Consider the following 18,213-nt stretch of genomic DNA (forward strand, 5'->3'; position numbering starts at 1 on the left):
AAGTGTGTGGTTGGATAGATTAACAATCTTGTTAGGTGAGTTGAGGTTACCACTGTTGTAGCCCCCTGTGGCAGGTAGGAGTTTAGATAGTTTACTGTCCTTTTTCCTCTGTAGAGAAGTGAAGTGTGCATTGTAAATGGCTTGTCTCATTTTTGTAAAGTCCAGCCACGTGGAAGTTTGTGTGGAAGGTTGGTTTTGTATGAGAGTCTCCAGTTTTGAGAGCTCATTCTTGATCTTCTCCTGTCTACTGTACAGGATGTTGACCAGGTGGTTCCTCAGGCCTCTCCCGTGTGTGGATTCTCTGATGTTTAGAAAGGGCTGAGCTGTGAGTGAAGCTTTTCCCACACTGATGGCATTCATAGGGCCTCTCTCCTGTGTGGATTCTCTGATGCCCAATAAGGTGCGAGCTGTGATTGAAGGTTTTCCCACACTCACTGCATACATAGGGCCTCTCTCCAGTGTGGATTCTCTGATGCCCAGTAAGGTGAGAGCTGTGAGTGAAGCTTTTTCCACACTCACTGCATTCATAGGGCCTCTCCCCTGTGTGGATTCGCTGATGTTTAGAAAGGGCTGAGCTGTGAGTGAAGCTTTTCCCACACTCACGGCATTCATAGGGCCTCTCCCCTGTGTGGATTCTCTGATGTTTAGAAAGGGCTGAGCTGCTAATGAAGCTTTTCCCACACTCATGGCATTCGTAGGGCCTCTCCCCTGTGTGGATTCTCCAATGGAGTAAAAGGCCTGATCTTTGAGTTAAGGTTTTCCCACACTCACTGCATTCATAGGGCCTCTCGCCTGTGTGGATTCTCTCATGCTGAATAAGATTTGATCTTTGAGTGAAGCATTTTCCACACTCACTGCATGTATTTTTCCTCTTTCCCATGAGGATTTCCTGCTGTGTTGCGGTTTCCTTGACGCTCTTCTGAGTTCCCCGACAGGAAATAAATTTACCCATTTTCTCCCCTGGCTGGTTTCCCTGCTCTTTTTCTGGTCTGTGCTGAATCTCACGGGATTTTTCCTTCTCATAACTCCTGGACACATTCCTTTTTGATCTTTGCGATAACGCTCTGTGTTTATCCACTTGCTCAACATTTTCCTGCTGAGAATTCTGCTCCTCTTTGTCACATACCATTGCTTCACCTGCTGTGATAGAGACAGAAACCTCAAACAGGGATGGAAAGGGGAACGCCAAACCAAAACAAGTACTGGAGAGAGGTCAAATAAAAATCAGGAACTGAACTCCTCCAAATTCTTCCCCTAAATAGGAGAGAGGAGGGGATCATTTTGGCCTTCACATCCCATCCAAATTCACAGGAGGAAGGAGGAAGCTACTGCCTGGTGTCTGCTAGGATCTACAGGAAGCCATGAGCTATATTTACCCTGAGGATATGACCCCTGCTAGGGACAATAATGAACTGAGAGACCTCCAAAAGGCTTTGTAGGGCATCCCAGATGTTTCTTTCAGGCACTTACAGATTCTGAGTTGGCTTAATATTTCCTCACCTGTGCAGGGAGCTCTCAGGATCTGTCTTTCCTCTGAACCCTGGAGATCTGAGACCCATGACACTTCCCCTTGTTCCAGCTGGGAGATCACATCAGATTTGGAAACTGGAAACCCTGCTCAGATGAAAGTATATAAAGGAGTTCAGTTGATTTCATATGACTGTGTCATAAAAAACACTCTATTAATTTAACTTCAGTACTTCGTGTGACCCAGTGTGCCTGGGGCAGTCCTCACTGAAAATGCCAAGATCAGGGCAGGCTGAAAAAGGGAGAGCAGATGCTCCCAAAACTGGTGGTTAACAATGAAGTTAAATTCACCGACCAGTCACAAACTGTGCTTCTGATCCCCCACACTGGTTATCAAGAAACTGAAAAAAGAAATCACACAGCCCCCTTTATTGCATTCCAGTTCTCTGACTCCCAATCAGCACCTAGGTCCAGTACCATGAGAGGTTATTTAAAAACTCTGCTCACATAAACAAAGTGTTCTTCTGACCCCAGAGTCAGCCACATTACCCGGTCACTATAGGTTTGGATCTTACCCAAATTACTATGATGCCAGCCAATCCTTTAGAATCTAAACTAAAGGTTTATTATAAAAGAAAGAAAGAAGAAGGGAGTTGTTAAATGGGAAAGCAGTCAGATACATTCAGAAATCTATATATCTGGTTCTTAGCAGTATTGGTGAGTTCCTGGCTTGAAAGGCTGTCTGGAACACATCCACATTATTCAGTTCTTTGTTCAACGCTTCAGTTTGTAGAGAAGTTGATTCAGAGGTAGGAAGAGGGATTGAAGACAAAATGGAGAGGATGCAGCTGCCCTTTATATTCCTTTTGCTGTGTGGCTTCTACTTCCTGTGTCCCAAACACAAGCTTCACAGCACATGGCATGGAAAAGCCTTGGAGTTCTCAGTACACAGGCAAACCCCTGCATGTCTTGCTGACTCAATAGGTGTATCCCCTTGGTCCTTTCCATGGGCTCATTGTACAGCTGATGACCCTGGATGGGCCATTCAACAGGCTAGGCAGCACTGATGCCAATATGTCTGGGGGTGTCACCCAGAAACACTTGTGACAGACCCAGACCAGTGGGGTACAGGAGTCTGGTAGAGGGCAAATATACTGGTCACTGGATGAGTAGTTTTCTGTTCCCTGAGTGACCAGAGCAGGGGCTGCACTAGAGTAATCAGGAACCTGCTAGAACCAGTTAAGGCAGGCAGGCTAATTAGGACACCTGGAGCCAATTAAGAAGAAGCTGCTAGAATCAATTAAGGCAGGCTAATCAGGGCACCTGGGTTTTAAAAGGAGCTCACTTCAGTTTGTGGTGTGAGTGTGAGGAGCTGGGAGCAAGAGGTGAAAGGAGCTGAGAGTGAGAGGGTGTGCTGCTGGAGGACTGAGGAGCACAAGCATTATCAGACACCAGGAGGAAGGTCCTGTGGTGAGAATAAGGAAGGTGTTTGGAGGAGGCCATGGGGAAGTAGCCCAGGGAGTTGTAGCTGTCATGCAGCTGTTACAGGAGGCACTATAGACAGCTGCAGTCCACAGGGCCCTGGGCTGGAACCCGGAGTAGAGTGCGGGCCTGGGTTCCCCCCCAAATCTCCCAATTGACCTGGACTGTGGGTTTTTCCAGAGAGGAAGGTCTCTGGGTTGTTCCCCAACCCACATGGTGAATCTCTCAGGCAAGAAAATCAGCCAATAAGCACAGGACCCACCAAGATAGAGGAGGAACTTTGTCACACACTGCACAGGTCTGGAAATACAAATATACCCTACATATCTATAACTCACAATACAAAGGTGATACAAAGATAGAAACAAAATTAACATGCTTGGAAAATCATAACATTTTCATTGACACCTTATGTGGCACATCTAGCACAATTCATTGCAATTTTATCATATTGGTATTCATAATAATAATAATATAAAGTGTCTCTTAATTCCATACAGTGTCACACTTAATAAACCAGTGAATTCCCAGGACTGGCTCCCCAGGTCTTTGAAGATGCCGAACACCTTGCTTGTGAGGGATTGAAATACCCACGTATATGTTGGGAAAACACATAGACAGACACTGTGCAAGTCTGTACCCCTATGTTCACTCTTCTACAAAATAATGATCAATTTTGTACATAGTATGTGTCAGGGCTGAATCCCCACTCTGTCACTCCGAGTGCAGAAAGTGGGGGCCCGCAAGGATTCTAAAAATTAATTCATGCCACTCTAGGCTTGTATTAAACCTCCCAAGGTTACAGCTTTTCTGACCTTGGCTTGGTAAATGCTGCCACCACCCAGATGCAAAAAAAACCCCAAACCCTTGGACCCAGGAAGGAGCACTTGAGAATTCCTCCCTCTGGGGCACCCTCAAGCCCTTTCACCTCCCCTCCGGAAAAGGGCTGAGAAGGAAAACAAAGGAAATTAGCTGTGGCTACCAGATAATCAAACAACATGCACAAACCTCTTAGGACACCAAAAATCCAATCCTGTTCTTAAAAGAGGTAAATTTTATTAAAATTGAAAAGGAAAACAATACATCTGGAACTTAGGCTTTTGCTAGCTCTTAAAAGAAATAATTTTTGTAAGAATCCAAAATAGCTTTCTTGGGGGTTCAGCTTAAAGCTTACAAGCAAACAAAAGCATCTGGGATAGCACAGAGGAGATCCAAAAGCCAAAATAAAAAATAAACCTGATTGTGTCTGTCTAAACATTCCCTATCCAAATGATTTCTTCTAGGTATGGAAGATGAATTTTCATACCTGCTTCAAGCCATGCACAGCATTGCTACTCCATGTCTCCTTCTAAGGAGAACAAGAGACAAAGGGAAAGTTACTTTCCCATTTAAAAAAGTTCTAGCCTTTCCATTGGCTCTTTTGGTCAGGTGCCCACTCCTTTTCTTTTACCTGTGGGCTTGTTAACCCTTACAGGTAAAGCAAGCAGAGAACTCACACCAACAGGGATTTTACAGCAAACTGGCTGGCTGGGTGTTTATAAAAGGGAGATCCCTCCCCTCCATTTATCACCATATGGCTTGTGAGGTATCATTTGAAAAGACATAATCTACTGAATATCCTCCTGTTAAAATGTGTAGCAACATTGTACGTAAAGTTATGAGATTTTACGGTATGATATTACTGAAAAAGTTGCAACCCTAACCCTAAGTTCCTCAGAGACAGCAAGGCAAACATATGGTCAAATCACCATTCTCCAGCAGGGGGAAGGTGTGAAGAAGACATTTACATTCCATCACAGGGACCACTTGAAGCTCATATCTACGACAGCTTGTCACCATGACTCAGCTGAGAACTGAAGTTGTCTCTAGTACAAAGGACTGAATTATAAAAAGAGGTGAGGAAAATGCATGAGACTCTCTCTCTCCCCTTTCCCTCTGCTCATGACAACTCCTGAAGAACTGAACTTGGGCGGCAGGGGCGGGTTAGAGGGAGTCCTGGCTGAAAGGAAAGCCAGCCTGTCTCAGCATATGGTGAGAGAAACATTTGTTTTAAATCCGTTTTAGTTTAAATTAAACATTAGTTTGTGTTTTATCTTGCATTTCTTTTGTAAACAATTCTGACTTATGCCTCATTACTTGTAGTCACTTAAAATCTTTTTTTCCCAGTAGTTAATAATTTTGTTTTATTGTTTTATCTAACCAGTGTGTTTGGATTAAAGTGTGTTGGAAACTCCATTTGGGATAACAAGGCTGGTGCATGTCATTTTCCACTGATGAAATGACAGACTTCATATGAGCTTGCATCGTTCAGTAGTGTGCTGAACAGGGCAAGATGCACATTTCTGGGGGAAAGTCTGGGACCAGGGAATTTTCTGGGATTCTCCTGTTGTGTACTTGAATTTGTGAGTCGCTGACTAGCAGCACTCAATACTGTGTGGCTGGGAGCGAGTTACATGCTGGAGACTGTGTTACCTGCCCAGGGGTGGCCGTTCTCACAGTAAAGCAGTGTAAAAGGCACCCCAGCCTGGGGAACTGAGGGGACACAGCTGTTCAACAGTCCAGATTGCACTGTGGTTAACGTCACAGACACTCAATTTCAAAGAGGCTCCTAAAACACCGAGAAACTAAATCCATGTCCCAGAAATCGAAGTCTCCAGAGAGAGGGCAAGTCTCCCTAGCGCTGCTTCTTGCTGACAGAGAAGTCCAGTGACAAAGTGAGAGTCCTGGGGAAGCTGGAAACAGTAGGCATGGGCTGGTGGGGTTCAGTGGAGAAAGGGAGGGCAGGGATATTACTGAATGCAGGATCTCAGCAGTACTAAATGTCAGGATAGCACATATTGCAGCCCATTGGAAAAAATAATCCCAAATATACATCTAAAATGATTGGGTCTAAATTAATTGTTTCCATTGATTTATAGAAGGGCAATAAGATATTCTCTGTATTATTGTCTATCCCTTTTAAAATAATTCCTAACATCCTGTTTGCTTTTTTGACTTCCGCTATACACTGCGTGGATGTCTTCAGAGAACTATCCACACTGACTCCAAGATCTTTTTCCTGATTAGTTGTAGCTAAATTTGCCCCCATCATATTGTATGTATAGTTGGGGTTATTTTTTCCAATGTGCATTACTTTACATTTATCCACATTAAATTTCATTTGCCATTTTGTTGCCCATTCACTTAGTTTTGTGAGATCTTTTTGAAGTTCTTCACAGTCTGCTTTGGTTTTAACTATCTTGAGTAGTTTAGTATCTGCAAACTTTGCCACCTCACTGTTTACCCCTTTCTCCAGATCATTTATGAATAAGTTGAATAGGATCGGTCCTAGGACTGACCCTAGAATTCAGGATGTGAGGGAGTGTCTGCCGAGACTGATCAAGCCCTTGGACTGCCAGCCCTTCCTACTTCTCCATGAGGCACTGGTGAGGCCTCATCTGGAATACTGTGTCCAGTTTTGGGCCCCACACTACAAGAAGGATGTGGAAAAATTGGAAAGAGTCCAACAGAGGGCAACAAAAATGATTAGGGGTCTGGAGCACATGACTTATGAGGAGAGGCTGAGGGAACTGGGATTGTTTAGTCTCCAGAAGAGAAGAATGAGGGGGGATTTGATAGCAGCCTTCAACTACCTGAAGAGGGGTTCCAAAGAGGATGGAGCTCAGCTGTTCTCAGTGGTGGCAGATGACAGAACAAGGAGCAATGGTCTCAAGTTGCAGTGGGGGAGGTCCAGGTTGGATATTAGGAAACACTATTTCACTAGGAGGGTGGTGAAGCACTGGAATGCGTTACCTAGGGAGGTGGTGGAGTCTCCTTCCTTGGAGGTTTTTAAGGCCCGGCTTGACAAAGCCCTGGCTGGGATGATTTAGTTGGGAATTGGTCCTGCTTTGAGCAGGGGGTTGGACTAGATGACCTCTTGAGGTCCCTTCCAACCCTGATATTCTATGATTCTATGACGCACCTAACCCTCAGTTTTACTTGAGCAAACTGGAGATATTTGACACTGTGCGATACTTCTCCTGTGCTCTGTTCCCAAAGTGTTCTGCAGCAGGGGAGGGTCTCCGGTAGTGGGTGTGTCAGTGGCATATTGGGGTGATGCTGAAACAGGACAGAGTAGAGGTGGCATTGTGGGGCTGGCGTGAACCTTAACTCTTCATTTCCCCTTCCAAGAACCAAGGGGACAGTAACCCTTACCCAGCGAGGTCACAATCTCATAGTTCTCCTGCATGACATCCCAGTAGAGGGCTCTCTGAATGGGGTCCAGCAGAGCCCATTCTTCCCTGGTGAAATACACAGCCACCTCCTCGAAGGTCACCGGCCCCTGAAATAGCAAGAGTCCAACACTCAATACCTGCTGCTCCACTCACAGCCCCAGTATTCGTGGGGAAGAGGAGCCCATCAAATGGAAGCTTTGGGTGGATCACAGTCAACAAAGTCCCACCCCCACCCTGCTCAGAGCATCCAGGAAACACCAGAGTGAGGGGACGAAGAGAGAGCCCCTCCGCTTTCCCAGCGGATCCATCACACACCTACTAGCCACAGACTGATACAGGAGATGGAGCCCCTAGCAGGGTCCAGGGAGAGCTCCCTGGTAGGAAGCCCAACACCCTCCCCATTCTGAAAAGCTGGATATGAAGGGAGGGGAATCTCCCCTAAGCCTGACTGGTGGGTGCCCCTTTCATATCTCACGGCAGCCACTGGTTAGTCAGATCAGGCTTCAGCACTACGAGTCTGGTCAATTTTCCTAGCCCCATGTAGCTGGGTTATTTTCTGTTCAATAAATTAGGTCATTTCCACCACCGAACCTCATGGGTCTGTTCCTAGAATCTAAGCCACTTATTAAACAACTCCCAGCAGGTTTGCCACACCCTGTCCTCCTCTATTTCTCCACCCTGTGCATTTCCTGCCCTGCTCCAACCTCCAAACCAGACTGTGCAAACCTTCCCATCTCCGGTGTATTTGCTGCCCCCCCTCCCTCCTGCAGAAACCCACCAGCAACCCCCTGATAATACCTACCTGAACTGGCTCCTCTGCTGCCATTTCTCTACCCTGTCCAATGAGAGGACGGGATGAACTGGAGCAAAACATGGACATTATTCTGCAGCCTGGCAGGGTGAGAAGGGCAGTTGTGGAGGTTTCAAAACAGGCTTTAATTAATTTCACATCACACTTCCCCCAGGCCCTTTCCCTGCAGACAGACACCCTAGAGCCTGCCATGCTGAGGAAGGCTTGATCTCTTTATACAGTGTAGACCTGGCCCCTCCTGCCAGGCTAAGCCCACAGAGACCTTTTTAACCTCCCTTCTCCCTCCCCCCCATCCCATAAGAAAGTCTCTGAACACAACGCTAGAAAAAAGCAGAACTAAAGGCTTCACTGTGGGGGATTCCCTCAGACACTGACCCCACGGCAGCCACACCCCAGCAAGAGGGATATGGAGTCAGGAACTGGATTTTCCTCTGTTTGCTTCTCATCTTTTCCACAGGAAAGTGACTCTATCCAGGGTGCAGTAATACATCTTTCCCCTCACTCTGCTTGCCTTGCATTCCCTGACCTAGTGCCAGAGCTCCACCCCCCCCCCCCCCCCACCCAGCTCTGTGCACTGGGCATGGCAACGATCCCAGGAGCCAGCGTGGGAAGCCCAGACAGAGCCCCTGGCACAGCACCAGGCTCCCTCTAACCCCCTGCCCCACTTCCCCAAGAGACACCCACCCCCGCTGTTCTGCAGCCAACAGGCCCCCAGCAGTACCCACCTCCAGGACCCATAGCCTCAGGGCTGGGCACATCAGAACGACCCCCCCAAAACCCCAAACCTCCAGAACCCACCAACCTGACTAGGGTACCCCCTGCCCAGTCACCCAAACACCTCCCCCTACCACAATGCCCCCTTCAGCTCCAGCTGAAATCTCCCCACACAGACACCCCTTGCCCCCAGAACAACAGTGTTACCTCCCAGTGTCTGAGAAGTGGATAGAGAGTTACCACCACCCCCTGCTGGTCAGTCACACAGGCAGAGGGAGCCCTAGGGGATGCCTCTTGAACAGGAGAATGGAAGGCCTGGAGAGCCAAAATAGGCAAGAAATTTCCATGCCCTATCACTGGCAAATAATGCCCGCCATGGACCCACCCCAGAGGCGGTTACATCTTAGCACTGTGGGAAGCAACCCCTCACAGAGACCATTTATCATGGGCTTTGGGATACTTCTGGACCTACGCTGCACTCAGAGCAACCTCCTCATCCCGTGCCAGCTGGAGAAAAGAAAAGGATCCAGCCAACTCTCCTGTGACCAGGTGGGGGCTATTGATCCCCAAACAGGGGGAGGCCTCTGGCTTTGATGTGTATTAAATATGGGGCAGGTCTCTTTTTTTGGCAAAGATTTTAACAGAGATAAAGGAGGGAACAATTGAGGAGGGGAAAGATAATCACTGGGAAATTGAACCCTCTGCAACAACCAGGATGGAGAATGACTCAGGGCAACAGGTTCCCTCCCAGAAAGGAGAAGTTGCTGGGATTTAGAAACATGGGGAATGGCCCCAAACCCAAAAAGACTTTTAATTGACATTTGATAATGACATAGAACGAGGCAAAACCGGAGATTTGAGATCAGTGTTCAGAAATGAAAGAGAAAGGGTGGAAATCTGAGGGATTTTGGATCCATTTTTGCAATTTAGAGAGAGGAAAGTGGAAAATCAGAGGGATTTTCTATCAGTTGTTGACATGAGGTAAAATCGAAGTATATTTCACATCAATAGTTGATCAATGAAGAGAGAGGAAATGGGCAACATTTGCAAGCATTTTATATCCATGTTCAAGAACTGACATTTGATGATGACAGAAAGAGGCAACAAATAAAATGGGTGGGAAAATCCCCCACCTCAAAGAGATTTTAAATGGACAGTGAGACTCATAGAGAGACCAGGGGGAAATCGGGGGAGAGGAGAGAGCTGATCATTTGAGGGGAAAGGGGGGGAAATCTCTCCGGATTTTATAGCCACGTGTGAGATATTGAGAGAGAAAAGGGAAGAACTAGAGAGAATTTGTATCAGGGGGTGAGAGGCAAGTGGCACAAACAGGGACAGGATCCAATTAACTCACCTCCCCCCGCCCGCCACTTCCCCCCCGGGGATTTCCTGGCTGCCCAGAGACAGTTCAACCCCCTCCCCCTCGTCCCACTGACCTTCCCCCTCCGCAACTCCGCCCCCTCCCCCCACAGGGGACCCCCCCAAATCCCGGCGGTACCGGGGGCAGATCCTGCTGCAGCTCCACTGGGGTTGAGGCAGCTCCGAGGCTTCTCCCAGGTTCCCCGGGGCAGAAAGTCATTTTCCTGCCCGGCCCCAGCGCGGGGTCTCTCACTCACCGGGGGGGTCCGGCCCGGGGCTGCCCAGGGGGCGGGTCCCAGCTGGAGAAAGCCCCCCGGCCGGGCACGAAGGAGTTAATGCCGGGCTTCCCCCCGCAGAGACCCCGGAGAGTAGCAGCTGCTCAGCCCAGGCCCCGGATCACACGGAGGCGGCAGCAGCAACTTTGTTCTCCCGCCCCCACGGGGACTCGCACGGAGCAGGCGCAATTTCAGCTTACCTGAGCTGGAGAGGGCGGAAGCACCCCCCCGGAGCACTCTGGGAGATGTGGTTCCTGACTCTGCAGGGAGCGGAAGTGACGTTAGAGAGGGAGAAGGAGAACAGGTGCTAAAACCCTCCCTTACCTGGGCTGGAGAGGGCGGAAGCGTCCCCCGGGGCAGGCTGGGAGTTGTAGTTCCTGCCCCTTCCGGGAGCGGAAGTAACGTTGAGGGAGGAGGAAGACGAGCCGGGCTGTGAACGCGCGCGGGGCGCTGCGGCTCTGCCTGGCTCGTGCGGGGCCGCTGGAGCCTCTCCCTGGGCCGGATGAGAGTTTTGTGTCTCCCGGTTCTGGGCATGCGCAGAGGCAGCGCTCACCCGCTGCTGCTCCCTGGCGCTGCGGGGCCGGGCTGAGCAGGAGGGTCTGTGCTGGGGAGACCCATTAACGCCCCCGGGCCGGGCCCGACCCGCCCCGCTACGGAACTGCAGCTTCCAGGTACCGGAGCGAGCGCCGGGGACGGGGCGGTGACTCTGCCCCAGTGTGCGGGGGGGACCCGGCATCTCGCAGCGCCGGGATCTGCTCCCTGGGGGGGGGGGCAGCGCCCGCGGGGGGCTTGGAGCTGCTGTCCCAGCAGGAGCCCAACGCCCCAGGGCCCGGCCAGGCTCTGCCCTGGCACCACGGGGGGTCCCGGGGGGAGGGGACCAGCCCCACTGGGGTCTCTGCGTGGGGCGGGGCCGGGCGGGGCTGCCGGGCGGGGGGGGACCTGGGAAAGGGGCAGATGGAAAATGTCTGTGTAGGCCGGACATGGGCGGGGGAGAAGAAGAGCAGGTGACCCCCGAGGAGCGGGGAGAGAAAGGGGGGACTGAGATCCCCTCGGATTTACTGGTGCCCCCTCCCGTGGGGACCCCCCCATCCTCTCCAGCCCTGCCCCTTTCTCTCTAGAGAGCAACGAGCAACATCCAGGGTGACCCCCCCCCCCCCGCTTTCCCTCAAATCCCTGACCAGGTCTCTGTTCCCCACCCCCGATTGTGCCCCATTTTCCCTCCACTTCGCCAATGGCCAGTTCAAATCCCAGGTTTGGGGTGTTTCCCCCATGTTTACCTGCAGTGATTTGTCCTTGTTTAGGTGGGAAATCGTTCCCCTGAGTGATTTCTGAACTGGGAAGAGGGTTAATGGGCAGAGGCAGGGAGAGCCCTGAGACAGGGATACCGCTGGGCTGGGCTGGGGGGGCCTCTCTCTGCTGGCAACAGGGCATGGAAAGGCCAGGAAGGGAAGGGAGGAGCAAGCGTCCCCCATGGAAACGGCTCAGCCCCAGGTTTCCCAGTCCAGCTACTTCCCCTCCCCCACCCTGCCCAACCCAGTAGCCCCCCCAAGATACCACCTGCTAGTCACATTTCCAGACCCCACAGCCAGTGACTTTCACAGTCACAGCCAGTGACTTTCTGACTCCGGCCCCACTCCTTTCCCCTGTGAAAGCGACATCACCCAGGGCTCCCTCCTGGCCATGTGAATGTGAGGCAGGAAGAATCCATCCCATTCTGTTGTTGATTGAATATTGCTGTATAATCCCCTCAAATTCTCCCTCTTTTCTCTTGAACTGTTGAATGGTGACATAAAATCTCCCCCAATGTTGGTGTTTCTCTCTTATATTGGCAAATATTTAGCGTGTGCCCCATTTTCTCCTCAGTTCTGAGCTACTGATATCAAATTCTTGAAAATCTTCCTGCTTTTCTCTCCAGGTGTCTGTCTGAGATCAGGACTCTTATCGTACTGAGCGTGACTCAGGCCTTGCCTGAGATCAGGTCCCCCAATGTGCCGGGCACTGCACAAACCCTGACCGAGTCTGGGGCACTCGTTGTGCCAGGAACTGCACAGATGCCTACTGAGAGCAGGGAAGTTGTTGTGCAGGGCTCTGAACAGACACTGACCAAGGTCAGGGTCCCCATTGTGACAGGTGCTGAACAAACGCCAAGGGTATCTCTACCCTGCCATGAAGAACCCACAGCTGGCCCATGCCAGGTGATTCAGGCTCACAAGGCTCACACAAAGGGGCTGTTTAATTGCAGTGTTGATGTCTGGGTTAGGGCTGGAGCTAGGCTGAAGGACCCTGTGAGGTGGGAGGGTGCCAGACCTTGGGCTGCAGCCCAAACCGGAACATCGATACCACCATTAAATGGCCCCGCAGCCTGAGCCCTGTGAGCCCAAGTCAGCAGGCACAGACCAGTCGCCGGTGTCGAACTGCAGTGTAGACATGCCCACAGTGACAGAGAGTCCTTGCCACAAAAAGCTCAAAGGCTAAATAGGCAAATGGTGGGAGGCGACTCTCCATTTTACAGATGGGGAAACTGAAGCTCAAAGAGCTGAAGTAATTTGCTCAAGTTTGCATGGAGAATTTGGGGCAAAACTGGAAACTGAACCCAGATTGTTTCAATTCTTGCCTCTCCCCTTAACCCCAAGCCCAGCTTGTGTGTGTATAGCGTTCTTTTGGTCTGTGTTTGCATTGCATTGGCTTCCAAGGGAGGTTGTAGAATTTCCTTCATTGGAGGTCTTTAAGATCAGGTTAGAGGTACACCAGCCTGGGAATATCTAGGGATACTTGGTCCTGCTTCAGCACAGGAGGCTTGAGTAGGCGACCTCTCAAGATCCTGTCCATGCCTACATTGAAATAATTCTGTTTTGTGCTGTGTCCTGTTCTATGCTGAGCTGTTTTGCATAGTGCCATTTGGAACTGTGATTGCACCATGTTGTGTTGCAGTTTTATGGTGCGTTGTTTTGCCTCAGCGTGTTTGATGCCTGTGTTGTATTGGTTTGAGTTGAGCTCTTTTTCATTGTGTAATATTGTCCTAGGGTGTATTAGTTAGCGTTGTGTTGTTTTCTTTTCCTTTGTATTGTCATTTTATGCTGGGGTGGGTTGTTGTTGTTTTTTTCTGAATTGCCTGACATTATGTTGTGGTGGGTTTTATTCTGTATGTTGTATTTTATATGTATATATTTCATAGCATCATAGAAATGTAGTGCTGGACAGGACCTCAAGATATCATCATGTCCAGCTCTCTCTAGAGGCAGGACCAAGTATATGTAGATTATCTCCGACAGAGGTTTGTCCTACCTGTTCTTAAAAACTTCCAGGGAAAGAGACTGCACAGCCATGCTTGTAAGACTATTCCAGAGTTGAACTACCTTAGCTCTGGTGACACCCACACAGATTTGAGTGGTGAGCAGCTCTGGAGAGAGAGGAGATCCCAGTGAGTGGGCAGCTGAGTAAAGAGACTAAATTTGGGAGGAGAAATATTGACGTGTCCAAGGTCACCCAGGCCGTCCGTGACAGAGCTAGAAATAGATCCCAGTTCTAGTGCCACCGTACTGCTGTTTTTGGTACTCAAGGTCTCTGCCGCACTGGTGTTTTAGGCACTGGTGCAAACCCTTAGTATAGACAGAATTTACACTAGTGCACTCTGATTGGCACTGGTGCACCGTGTCCCAGTTTGAAGGCTTGCGGGGGATGGGGGAGTACGACAGTGACCTCACTGAGTCCTGGGGCTGGCTGAACAGTGCAGCTGGTAACGGAGGGGCAGCAGTGAATGCTGTAGGTATGAGCACAGCCCCACAGGACTGGACACTGACTTCTCCTGACCCAGGGGACACCCCCCCAGGTGTGTGCAGGGACTGCAACTGAGCTGCCCTGCCAAGACAGCCTGTGCATCCATGGAAAACCCACCTCTTCCTGCAGCCTAATACAATGGGGTCTGGGGACCTTTCCAAGCTGCGGGTGACGGGGCTCTGGTGTTACCTGGGTCTGTTCCTGGCTCTGTCACTGACCTGCTTGGTGGCCTTGGGGAAGTCACAGCCCCTCTCTTTTCCTCCTACCCATTGTCTACTTGGATTGTGATTTCTTTGGTGGACGGACTGTCCCTCTCTGTCTGTGCAGTGCCCAGCACAATGGGGGTGCTGATTTCAGTCAGGTTCTCTGCCATGCACAGCACGATGGAGCTCTGATCCCCATTAGTGTCTGTGCAACACAAAGCACAGTTTATAGACTCACAGACTTTAAGGGCAGAAGTACTAACCCTTTCCTGTGTCTACTGGAAATACCTCGCCCGATGCATCCTAGGACTGCATTAACCTATTTCACAGCCACATCACATTGGCAGCTCATAATTATCCTGTGATCAACCAGTACACCCAGGTCTTTCTCCTCCTCTGTCACTTCCAACTGATAAGTCCCCAGCTCGTTGCAAAAATTCTTGTAGTTAGTCCCTAAGTGCATAATTTTGCAATATTAATTTTCATCCCATTTCTATTACTCCAGCTTTCAAGGTCATGCAGTTCTTCTGGTATGATTTTCTTGACCTCCTCCATATTGGCAATCCCTCCCAGCTTTGTGTCACACTCCCACTTTTTGTGCCAAGGTCACTAATAAAAATGTTGAATAAGATTGGTCCCAAGACTGATCTCTGAGGAACTCCACTAGTAATCTCCCTCCAGCCTGACAACTCACCGTTCAGTATGACCCCCTTGTAGACTTCCCTTTAACCAATTCTTTGTTGACCTTTCAGTTCTCATATTAATCTCCAATTTAACGAATAGTTTCCCATGTGGAATTGTATCAAATGCCTTACTGACATCCAGATCAGGTTTCTCTGGCACAATCTACCTTTTGTAACACCATGTTTTATTTATTTATAGTGCTGAAGGCTGGAAGGAACTGTTAGCAATAGGCTGAGAATGGCCATGTGGAGGTGGGGGAAGGGATGGCAGACAGTGTGGAGGTGGGGAGGGGATGCGATGTTGGAGGTGTATCTGGGATTTTGGTTTGTAGGAGTCCATGTCTCTGCTCCCTGTGGCCGTGGTGCATTCCGTACCAAAGCAGCACGTCAGCAGAGCAGACGCACACACCATAGCTCCATCTGGAACATGCAGCATTCACTGCCAAACGGGATGGGCGATTTTTCAGTGGCCCAGCTTGATATGCCTGGCTGGGGTGGGTTCAGTTGGATGGGGGTCTGGGGCTCTGATAGTTTGCGATGTTCCTTTTTGCATAGTCAGTTCTTTCCCTTTATTGTTTTACCCCCACCTATGCCTGATGTCACTCTCTTCTTAACTTGCTTTGGTTATTTCAGTTCCAGTTTTTAAATGGGATCTGAGAATTGCAAAGCTGAATGAAAGATAAAACAAACAGAACCATTTGAATTTTGGCACATAGCTGGTAGAACTATACCTAGTGACGGTCTGCTGTAATTACCTGGTTACCTATAGCATTTTCTGATGGGGTGGATAAAGCAATGTCAAAGAGCCAAAAGCGCTTTTTATGGCAAAAGGGCGTTTCAGGTGTTTGCTCTCTAGGGAGCATGCCACCGGCTAGGGCTTGCAGTCTTTCAAGAGTGGTGCACTGGATTGTATTTAGGAATCTTAAAATAAAAAGTTAAGACTACTGCTTCACAATATCCACTGAAATGTTCCAAACAATTATACAAATAGACCCTAATGCTATTAAAACAACATGGTGTTAATATTGATTCAAAACTGAAATTAAAATTACGAGATAAATGCATGAGAAATGAACTGACACCTAATTACCATTTCTTAATGCCTAAAATTTTGACACTCGCTCACACCATCTTTTTTTTAAAAGCGATGCACAGCACACAGTCAAGTTAATTAATGAAACACACCAATTATTGACTGCTTTGTGTTGCATAAGCATCTGATTAAGCACCTAATTAAAACTGTACCACTGTAAGTGGAAATGCATCAACCCAGCTTAGCTCCAAGGTGTTTAGATTTGAAGGAAAAGTTTCTAAATTAAATATATGGCAGAATGGTTAATGGGGAAAATACACTGAAGTGCACCTACCCAGTTCTGTTGACTTCTTCTCCCAAACCCCCCATGAGTTCTGGCCTGTTGGTCTACTCGGCTCCCAGTCCCACATCAGCTGTGCCCTCTCCCAGCCTAACCCATTTCTACTGCAATTCTTAACCCCCCTCCTCAAGGCAGGGGGCTGGCACTGCAGCCCCTAAGGTACCTGCGTTAATCACTGTCTCTCGTACTGGGACTATTTACATTTCAGGGAACGATTTTCAGAATTACGGACTCTGGGAGGTGGGAGAGAGGAGAGGCTGAGAGGGAGTTTGTGCCCCACATTCTGTAGGGCCATGTTCAACTCTGGTAGCCTCCATGTTACCTCATCCTCCACCCTCCCCCATGTGTATCTGATCATGTGTCAGAGTGTAGTCTTCTGATCATAATGCCACTGGCCTCAGCAGAGCTCCCAGACAGGAGCTACATCACGATGAGGTTATGGTACTGAGAGTTAAATACATGACAGGGAGGGTGTAATTATCCTGAAATGAAGCATTACAGTCCAGGAAGTGAAAGAATTAAAGTACTTCATACTTAAAGTTACACTTGAAAGGATTGGATTGTTATTAATAAATTGCTGTAATGTTGATTTCACTGTATACACACACACAGATGAAAAAATATTTATATAGGTAATATACAGAAATGCTTCTGGAGAAAGTCGAGTTTCATTTAAGGATATTTACACGGTATATTTTTGCGTGTGATATTGACCATTTCTCTTTGAACAGTTATATGATTTGGCTTTTGGAATCTCAACATTTACTGTTATTAAATAATTGTTGTCTGATGACCCCCATGACTTCCCACAGCTCTGAACATTGAAATTATAAACATTGAAAAAAGGGCTTAAAAATAAATATAGATATCATCTATTGAAATTAAAAGAGAGAAATAGACAAAATGAATTTTGTCAAACCTACTTAACAGCAATCACAATATGCTGGGAGACAGAAATTCACAGCTAAGGCACAGCTTAATTCTGCCCTGTAGTGACACCAGGCAATTGCCATAGGGCTATGAATTAGGCATTTTAGTGTATAAAGTTCCAGCTTAGATCATACCGATTTGTAAAGACACATGAGATCTTTTCCTCAGGATAGCACCTTCACTAGGTTGGTTTTTTTTTTTTAATTGGTAATTCCCAGAAGTCAATAGCTAAATAACATTCTATCAGTTATGAAGTGGCCATTTCATATTTCTGGGGAGTGTCTATAATTTTGCACTAGGGGCCAGGTCCTTGGAGAGACGGAACCTTGGTTTCATTTTAACTTCTCCATGCTCAGCAGCTTCTGGAATTTGGTTCAAAGTATTTACATGTTTCCCTGGCGTGTTCTTAAAAGTGCTGCTATAGAAAGTGGGGAAGGGCAGGAACTGACTGCAGGATCAATAGCTGAGTCCCTTAGATATTTATAGACTCATAGACTTTAAGGTCAGAAGGGACCATTATGATCATCTAGTCTGACCTCCCGCATGATGCAGGCCACAAAAGCTGACCCACCCACTCCTGGAATAATTCTCTCCCTTGACTCAGCTGTTGAAGTCCCCAAATCATGATTTAAAGACTTCAAGTCGCAGAGAATCCTCCAGCAAGCAACCCCTGCCCCATGCTGCGGAGGAAGGCGAAAAACCTCCAGGGCCTCTGCCAATCTACCCTGGAGGAAAATTCCTTCCCGACCCCAAATATGGCAATCAGCTGAACCCCGAGCATGCAGGCAAGATTCTCCAGCCAGACCCTCCGGAAAAAGTTCTCTGTAGTAACTTTTAATATCCCATCATTGACCATTGTTACTAATTACCAGCGATGGCACGTTATTGACCTATTGACTAAAATCACGTTATCGCATCAAACCAT

At 48.4% G+C, this 18,213-nt stretch overlaps 1 pseudogene; it reads right to left on the bottom strand.

The window, feature by feature from the left end:
* Nucleotides 1–209: 209 nt before the first annotated feature.
* LOC112118784 lies at nt 210–7,166 on the bottom strand (annotated as a pseudogene).
* Nucleotides 7,167–18,213: the final 11,047 nt, after the last annotated feature.

Source organism: Terrapene carolina, unplaced genomic scaffold, assembly GCF_002925995.2.
Source record: "Terrapene carolina triunguis isolate 2854851 unplaced genomic scaffold, T_m_triunguis-2.0 Scaffold786, whole genome shotgun sequence".
Taxonomy (NCBI): Eukaryota; Metazoa; Chordata; order Testudines; family Emydidae; genus Terrapene; species Terrapene triunguis.